General features: G+C 43.5%; 1 long non-coding RNA gene across 1 annotated transcript; it reads right to left on the minus strand.

Moving 5' to 3' along the window:
* Positions 1-903: 903 nt before the first annotated feature.
* LOC133541658 (uncharacterized) lies at positions 904-2,129 on the minus strand. Its single transcript, XR_009803943.1, has 3 exons — positions 1,493-2,129; positions 1,276-1,405; positions 904-1,133 (listed from the first exon to the last, which is right to left on the minus strand). It is a non-coding gene; the product is annotated as an uncharacterized LOC133541658 (long non-coding RNA).
* Between the last annotated feature and the right edge of the window lie 6,500 nt (positions 2,130-8,629).

Genomic DNA, 8,629 nt, shown 5'->3' on the forward strand with positions numbered 1-8,629 from the left:
ACTACAATATTACTGTAAATAACTGTAATATTACTGTAAATTACTGCACCATTACTGTAAATAACCACATTACTGTAAATAACTGGAATATTACTGCAAATAACTAAAAAAATACTGTAAATAACTGCAATATTACTGTAAAAACTACAACATTACTGTAAATAACCACACTACTGTAAATAACTGCGAAATTACTGTAAATAACAAACATTACTGTAAATAACTTTAATATTACTGTAACAACAATATTTCCGTAAATAACTGCAATATTTCTGTGAATAACTGCAACATTACTGTAAATAACTGCAACATTACTTTAAATAACTTCAATATTACTGTAATTACAATATTTCCGTAAATAACTGCAATAATTCTGTAACTACAATATTTCAGTAAATAACTGCAACATTACTCTAAATGACTACAATATTACTGTAAATAACTAAAATATTACAGTAAATAACTGCAATTTCTGTAACTACATTACTGTAAATAATTGCAATATTACTGTAAATAACTACAACATTACTGTAAATAACTTCAATATTACTTTAACTACAATATTTTCGTAAATAACTGCAATATTTCTGTAACTACAACAATACTGTAAATAACTACGATATTACTGTAAATAACTACATTACTGTAAATAACTTCAATATTACTGTAACAATATTTCCGTAAATAACTTCAATATTAATGTAAATAACTGCAACATTACTGTAAATAACTACAATATTACTGTAAATAACTGCAAGATTACTGTAAATAACTGCAATATTACTGTAAATAACTGCAATTTCTGTAACTACAATATTACTGTAAATAACTGCAATATTACTGTAAATAACTACATTTCTGTAAATAACCAAATTACTGTAAATAACTTCAATATTACTGTAACTACAATATTTCCGTAAATAACTGCAATATTTCTGTAACTACAATAATAATGTAAATAACTGCAATATTACTGTAGATAACTGCAATATTACTGTAAATAACTACTATATTACTGTAAATAACTACAACATTACTGTAAATAAGCACAATATCACCTTCTGGACGGTACTGGTAAGTCCCGCCCCTCCTGCCATGTCGCCAAGATGGCGGCTCCTCAGTGGTTGTTCAGACTGGTACGTGTGAAGGAGATGACACAACAGCAAAAGATCAAACTCAATGTACTTATTGAGTGTTTAATGAATACGTGGGTGTGTATGCTACTATGTGTTGGAATGTAAAGCTACACTTGCAGGAATGAAAGTGTGTCAATACCCTAGCATGCGTCCAAGTCAAGAGGGACAAGGCAAGGAAGTCCGGGGTCCAAGCGGGGTCCTGGGGCAGGAGAGAGACCTCCAAAGTCCAAGCAGGGTGTCTGAGGATCAGGGGAGGCCCGGGAGACAATCTGGGTCCAGGGGGGACAGCATCGACCAAAGATCAGGACGAGACACGAGGACAACAGGTGGGAAGTCAGAGACGTGAGGAGGCTTACTGGGGACAGAAGAAGTCAGCGGCGAGGCTCTTTATCCTGTCGTCTGTAATCACTGCCAGGTGCGTTGATTGAAGATTTCCGCCAGCTGCGGCGGCGCGTGGGCGGGGTCTTCTGACTGTTCTGACTATGTAACATGAGACTATAGAGCAGGGGTAGGGAACCTATGGCTCGGGAGCCAGATGTGGCTCTTTTGATGACTGCATCTGGTTCTCGGATAAATCTTAGCTGACAATACTTAACACAATAAGTAATGGATAATTCCACTTGTAATTACAGTGTTAAAATGACGTTCAAAATATAAAACATTTTCATGCATTTTTAATCCAACCATCCGTTTTCTACCACACCTGTTCAAGAAATTGCGTTAATGGTAAGACGTTATTTATTTATTATTGGTTAGTGTGGGGCTTGCCCTCCTGGGGGTTCTTCAGACCACCAAGCACCGACATGTGAGCCTGTTTCAGGGTTACAATAGTGTTTAATTTCTCAATAAGTCTCTCAGTTGCTTTCCAGCAATGGTTTTTTTCTCTTTCGTTCTCGCTCTGGCTCTAGCTCCAACCCCATCTCTCCTCCTGGCTGCTGTTTATAACAGAGCGACAGGTGATTAGATAACAAGGCCCAGGTGGGCCGTCTACGCACCTGTCACTGATTACGAGCCCGATCCTGGCAACACCCCGCTTCGCTGCAGGCCCGCAGGCCACGCCCCCCTCCACAGTTAGCTTCAGAACAACAATGTTATTACAAAGAATACGAGACCTATTATACTCTTACTTAGAAATGCACGCGTTTTGTTGTGTTCAGTGTTAAAAAAAAAGTTATATGGCTCTCTCAGCCAAAAAGGTTCCTGACCCCTGCTAAGGAGCATGGGTGTCAAACTCTGGCCCGCGCCGTGTAATTTCATTTGGCCCTTGAGGTAATATCAAATAAACATTAGAGCTGAATAATACCGGCGGTGCCTCTGTAACACCGTATTCACCGCTGATACTCATACTTGTCAACCCTCACGATTTTCCCGGGAGACTCTCGAAGTTCAGTGCCGCTCCAGAAAATGGTTAAACAGCTCGCTCCCAATCAAAAGGGACTGGGTTCAAATCCCAGTCACATCGATCAGGTAACTAGGAAAGCTTCAGCTGGTGGAGTTAAGCTTTTATATCACAGTTTATGAGACAGGTTATCCTGCCTTCTTTAAGCACGCTTGTACACGAAGGCAGTAAGTTTAACACTTTCCGCTTATCAAAACTCTGAACACCAGGTTGACTGATGGAGGCCAGGTTTATTGACAACTGAAAGGGTGAAACTGTAGGACACAAATATTGTAAATGTCTGAATTAAATAAACTTAATAATGGCATATCACAGACCACAGATTATCAAGTATTCCATTTGAATTAAATATAAGTTTAACTTTGTCACACACTACTGTATGTGTTGTTATAATTATTAAATACCAGTGACAAATGAGAGTTCTGCTTTTTAGCGGTAAATTGTCTTAAGTAACAGTACAACAAACGTCCACTAGATGGAGGCAGATGACGACAAAAGAAAGTTAGCTGGCATGGACAAGTGATGTAATCAGAGATCGTCTAACATCGTTAAACACACACATTTCACAGCTAAATATGATTCATTGTGTACTATAAACATTAAAGATAGGTACATACCAACGATGCCATGAACAGCATAAGATGTAATAGTTGTTTGCTGAGAAACACGAGGTGTGGAGTTGTACGCACCAGTTTGAAATGCTTCCGGAGTGTAAACACGTGACCTACCTACGCGTTTCTTATAGGTGCAGCTCACTTAGCAGAACCAATTGAAATAACTTGGCAATAAACACACACTAAATAGAGTAATCTTATTAGCTAAGGCAGAACACAGGTTCTCAATTAAATATGTCATTGGGGCCCAAAATCTCCCTTTAAGAAGACCCGTAAATTCTTTTATCCCTCAGGTCTTCCATTCACGTTCACTGTTCACCTACAAGGCCACCAGATGTGTGCTCGCAAAGGATGCAAACACCCCATTCGGTTTTTAATTTGTTTTAGGAGCCTTTTTACATGTTTTAGGAGTCTTATTGTGTGTTTTAGGAGTCTTGTTACGTGTTTTAGGAGTAATTTATGTTTTAGATGTCCATGTGCATCTCTTAATAGTCATTTTATGTGTTTTAGAGTCATTTTTAACGTTTTAGAAGTTGGTTGTTGTGTTTTTAGATGTTTTACTAGTCATAAACAGCTATCTCCCATTTAAAGAGGACTGGGTTCAAATCCTAGTCAGGTTGAACGGTAACTAGGAAAGATCCAGTGGGAGGAGTTAAAGTTCACCCGGACAACAATAACGGGGGACGTGCGTTTAAGGCACTGCCTTTAGTCCTCTACAGCCTGTCGTCACGTCCGCTTTTCCGGCATACAAACAACGTGCCAGCACAGTCACATAATACATGCGGCTTTAACACACACAAGTGAATGCAAGGCATACTTGGTCAACAGCCATACAGGTCACACCGAGTGTGGCCGTATAAACAACTTTAACACTGTTACAAATATGCACCACACTGTGAACCCATACCAAACAAGAATGACAAACACATTTCGGGAGAACATCCGCACCGTAACAGAACATAAACACAACAGAAGAAATACCCAGAACCCCTTGCAGCACTAACTCTTCCGGGACGCTACAATATACACCAAACCCCAACCACCCCCAATTTTTATTTAAATTTATTTGATATGCCATTGAGATTTTTTAATTATTATAATTAGAATTTGAAACTCAATTTTGCATGTCACTATAAAGTTATATAAGGCTTGCTTGTTCAATATTCAATGCAAAACTTGTTTGGGTCCCTATTAAAAGGTTCATTTGTTCAACCTTGGCCCGCAACTTTGTTCAGTTTCAAATTTTGGCCCACTCTGTGTTTGAGTTTGACACCCCTGTTTTAAGATGTCAGCGGTTACTGATGAGACTCCTGAGGTACAAACCGGTTACAGAATATGTGCCAGTTTGCCGTAATTAAATGTAACGTGTTTATGTGTGCATTGCACGGAGGTTTTTTTCCCCACTCCAGACTAGGCCCCCCTTAGGAGCCTAATATAGATTGTATTTTTTTTTACTCACCTTCTTCCCCAGCGTTTTACCTTTCCCCCTCTTTTACAGGGCGCCTCGGGGCGACCCATCAGCGTTGCTGTTCTGTAACCCCTGTACACTGTTTGTTTGTCTCATCTTGAACGGGTTTGTGCTGTAAACATAAATTTTGTTGTACTTGTTGCAATGACAATAAAGACCTACCTACCTACTACCTACCTAATGTCTACGTCAAACTTGACAACGAAAAATCTTGGAAGATGCTAGTATCACTCCAAGATCTTGTTTGGTCAAAACACAGGGAGGAGCAGTGCTGCGGCGGAACAGACTTCATGTCCGGGCACAACCAATTCCTGAACCACCTGCGCACACCACTGAGAGTGGTGAGATGATTTCTCAATCACTGTCTGCCACCAGGGCAGCACGGTAGCAGGGTAATAGGGTACAGTACAGAAGACTAAGTTCCAGCGATGATCATTGGGTCCACTGGTCTAAATAAAGCTCGAACCCCATCAGTCCCAGGTGGGTTGATTGCTGATTCCCTACCACCTCCAAAGCCATGCACCTGGGGATAGGCCCCTCCCACCTCCAAAGACATGCACTTGGGGATAGGCTCCTCCCACCTACAAAGACATGCACCTGGGGATAGGCCCCTCCCGCCTCCAAAGACATGCACCTGGGGATATGCCCCTCCCACCTCCAAAGACATGCACTTGGGGATATGCCCATCCCACCTCCAAAGACATGCACCTGGGGATAGGCTCCTCCCACCTACAAAGACATGCACCTGGGGATAGGCCCCTCCCACCTCCAAAGACATGCACCTGGGGATAGGCTCCTCCCACCTACAAAGACATGCACCGGGGGATAGGCCCCTCCCACCTCCAAAGACATGCACTTGGGGATAGGCCCCTCCCACCTCCAAAGACATGCACCTGTGAATAGGCTCCTCCCACCTACAAAGACATGCACCTGGGGATAGGCCCCTCCCACCTCCAAAGTCAAGCACCTGGGGAAAGGCCCCTCCCACCTCCAAAGACATGCACTTGGGGATATGCCCATCCCACCTCCAAAGACATGCACCTGGGGATAGGCTCCTCCCACCTCCAAAAACATACGCCTGGGGATAGGCCCCTCCCACCTCCAAAGTCAAGCACCTGGGGATAGGCTCCTCCCACCTCCAAAAACATGCACCTGGGGATAGGCCACTCCCACCACCAAAGACAAGCACCTGGGGATAGGCCCCTCCCACCTCCAAAAACATGCACCTGGGGATAGGCCACTCCCACCACCAAAGAAAAGCACCTGGGGATAGGCCACCCCCACCTCCAAAAACATGCACCTGGTGATAGGTGGATTGGTAACACTAAATGATCCCGAGTGTGTGAATGTTGTCTATCTGTGTTGGCCCTGCGATGAGTTGGCGACTTGTCCAGGGTGTACGACGCCTTCCGCCCCAACACAGCTGAGATGGGCTACAGCACCCGCTCGCGACCCCAAAAGGGACAAGCGGTAGAAAACGGATGGATGGGATGTGTGCCAGTGTTCCAAAGGAGAGTTGCCCAAATAAAAGTGAGCTGGCGACCCCAACACAGAGACCAGGACATGTGTTGACCAGGTCTGGCTGTGTGAGTTTGCCAGCTGCTAAACTGGACTTGTAGTGAGAAGTGTTTTATCTGTTTCACGTTGGACATAGGGGTGACATACTGAAAAAAATAAACCAAAAAAAGCCACCAATGGAAAAAGAAGAGAGATGACACAACCATGTGTTCCCTTTGAGAGTGCACATTTGAGTTATGTTTACGGAAAATGTGTGTAACAGTTATGCAGCTTCTGATAATGTTGAGAAGATTAATTCCTGTGTTATTGTGAGAAAGGAAGTACACTTAGTTATTTGCAACTTAGACCTATTTTTTACAGATTTTAATTTAATGTTACACAGCTCACTTCCAGTTTGAAAATACTAAACAATGACGTGGCGTTAAAATTGTAATATTGTTAATTTCAATTCAGCAATTTTTACCTGTTAAGATACACTTTGTAGTTATTTGGGATATGTTGAAAAGGAGGCAGGTGTGAATACACATGTACACTAGATGGCAGCATTGCCCTGTTTAAGACTGTCACAACATTAGCGTTTATGGCAGACGAACTGCTTTACGGCAGACTAAAAATGTGACTGCTGTTGTTGTGTGTTGATACCGCGCTGGGAGGACGTTAATGAAAACGGCCTACAATAAACCCACATAAGAAACCAACAACTCGCCTTTTGATCATTCTACAGTGTTCAAACATCCATCCATCCATCTTTTTCTGCTTAACCAGGATGGGGTCGCGGGTGCAGCAGCCTAAGCAGGGAAACCCAGACTTCCCTTTCCCCAGCCACTTCGTCCAGCTCCTCCCGGGGGATCCCGAGGCGTTCCCAGGCCAGCAGGAGACATAGTCTTCCCAACGTGTCCTGGGTCTTCCCCGTGGCCTCCTACCGGTTGGATGTGCCCTAAACACCTCCCAAGGGAGGCATTCGGGTGGCATCCTGAGCAGATGCCCGAACCACCTCATCTGGCTCCTCTCGATGTGAAGGAGCAGCAGCTTTACTTTGAGTTCCTCCCGGATGGCAGAGCTTCTCACCCTATCTCTAAGGGAGAGACCCGCCACCCGGTGGAGGAAACTCATTTGGGCCGCTTGTACCCGTGATCTTATCCTTTCGGTCATGACCCAAAGCTCGTGACCATAGGTGAGGATGGGAACGTTGATCGACCGGTAAATTGAGAGCTTTGCCTTCCGGCTCAGCTCCTTCTTCACCACAACGGATCGATACAACGTCCGCATTACTGAAGACGCCGCACCGATCTGCCTGTCCATCTCACTATCCACTCTTCCCTCACTGGTTAACAAGACTCAGAAGTACTTAAACTCCTCCACTTGGAGCAGGGTCTCCTCCCCAACCCGGAGATGGCACTCAAACCTTTTCCGGGCGTGAACCATGGACTTGGACTTGGAGGTGCTGAATCTCATTCCGGTCGCTTCACACTCTGCTGCAAACTGATCCAGTGAGAGCTGAAGATCCCGGTCAGATGAAGCCATCAGGACCACATCATCTGCAAAAAGCAGAGACCTAATCCTGCAGCCACCAAACCTGATAACTTCAACGCCCTGACTGCGCCTAGAAATTCTGTCCATAAAAGTTATGAACTCAAAGTTATGTGCTCAAACATGACTTTTGTTTTTTCTTTCTAATTCGCAATATGCGCCCATAAAAGTACGTAGTCTGGTTCGCACTTTCTTGTATTCACGTACTTACCTTGGACTTCCAGCTACTTCTCCATATTTGTTGTATTCACGTACTTACCTTGGACTTCCAGCTACTTCTCCATATTTCTTGTATTCAAGTACTTACAGTGGACTTTCAGCTACTTCTGCGTATTTCTTGTATTCACGTACTTACCTTTGACTTCCAGCTCTTTCACCATATTTCTTGTATTCACAAATTTACCTTAGACTTCCGCTACTTCTCCATATTTGTTGTATTCACATACTTATGGTGGACTTCGAGCTACTTCTCCATATACAGCCCTTATATACAGACAGGTGTGTGTCCTTCCGAATCATGTCCAACCAACTGAATTTACCACTGGTGGACTCCAATAAAGCTGTGGAACACCTCAAGGAGGATCAGTTGAAACAGGATCCAGCTGAGATCACTTTTGGTCTTCATATTAAAGTCTGCCAACACTTATGTATAAGTCATTTATTACTTCTTATTTTTATTAACTGCAAAGATGTCTTTAAAAATACTTTTTCACGTCGTCATTATGGGATATTTTGTGTAGAATTTTGAGAACAAAAATTCATGTATTCCATTTAGGAACACAACTGTCCTCTCCGGGGTCACGACTGTCCTCCCTAGGGTCACCGCCGTCCTCTCAAGGGTCACAACTATCCTCTCAGGGGTCACGGCTGTCCTCTCAGGGGTCACGGCTGTCCTCTCTGCGGTCACAACTGTCCTCTCTGGGGTCACCGCCGTCCTCTCAAGGGTCACAACTGTCCTCTCTGG

Source organism: Nerophis ophidion, linkage group LG23 (genome assembly GCF_033978795.1).
Source record: "Nerophis ophidion isolate RoL-2023_Sa linkage group LG23, RoL_Noph_v1.0, whole genome shotgun sequence".
Taxonomy (NCBI): Eukaryota; Metazoa; Chordata; class Actinopteri; order Syngnathiformes; family Syngnathidae; genus Nerophis; species Nerophis ophidion.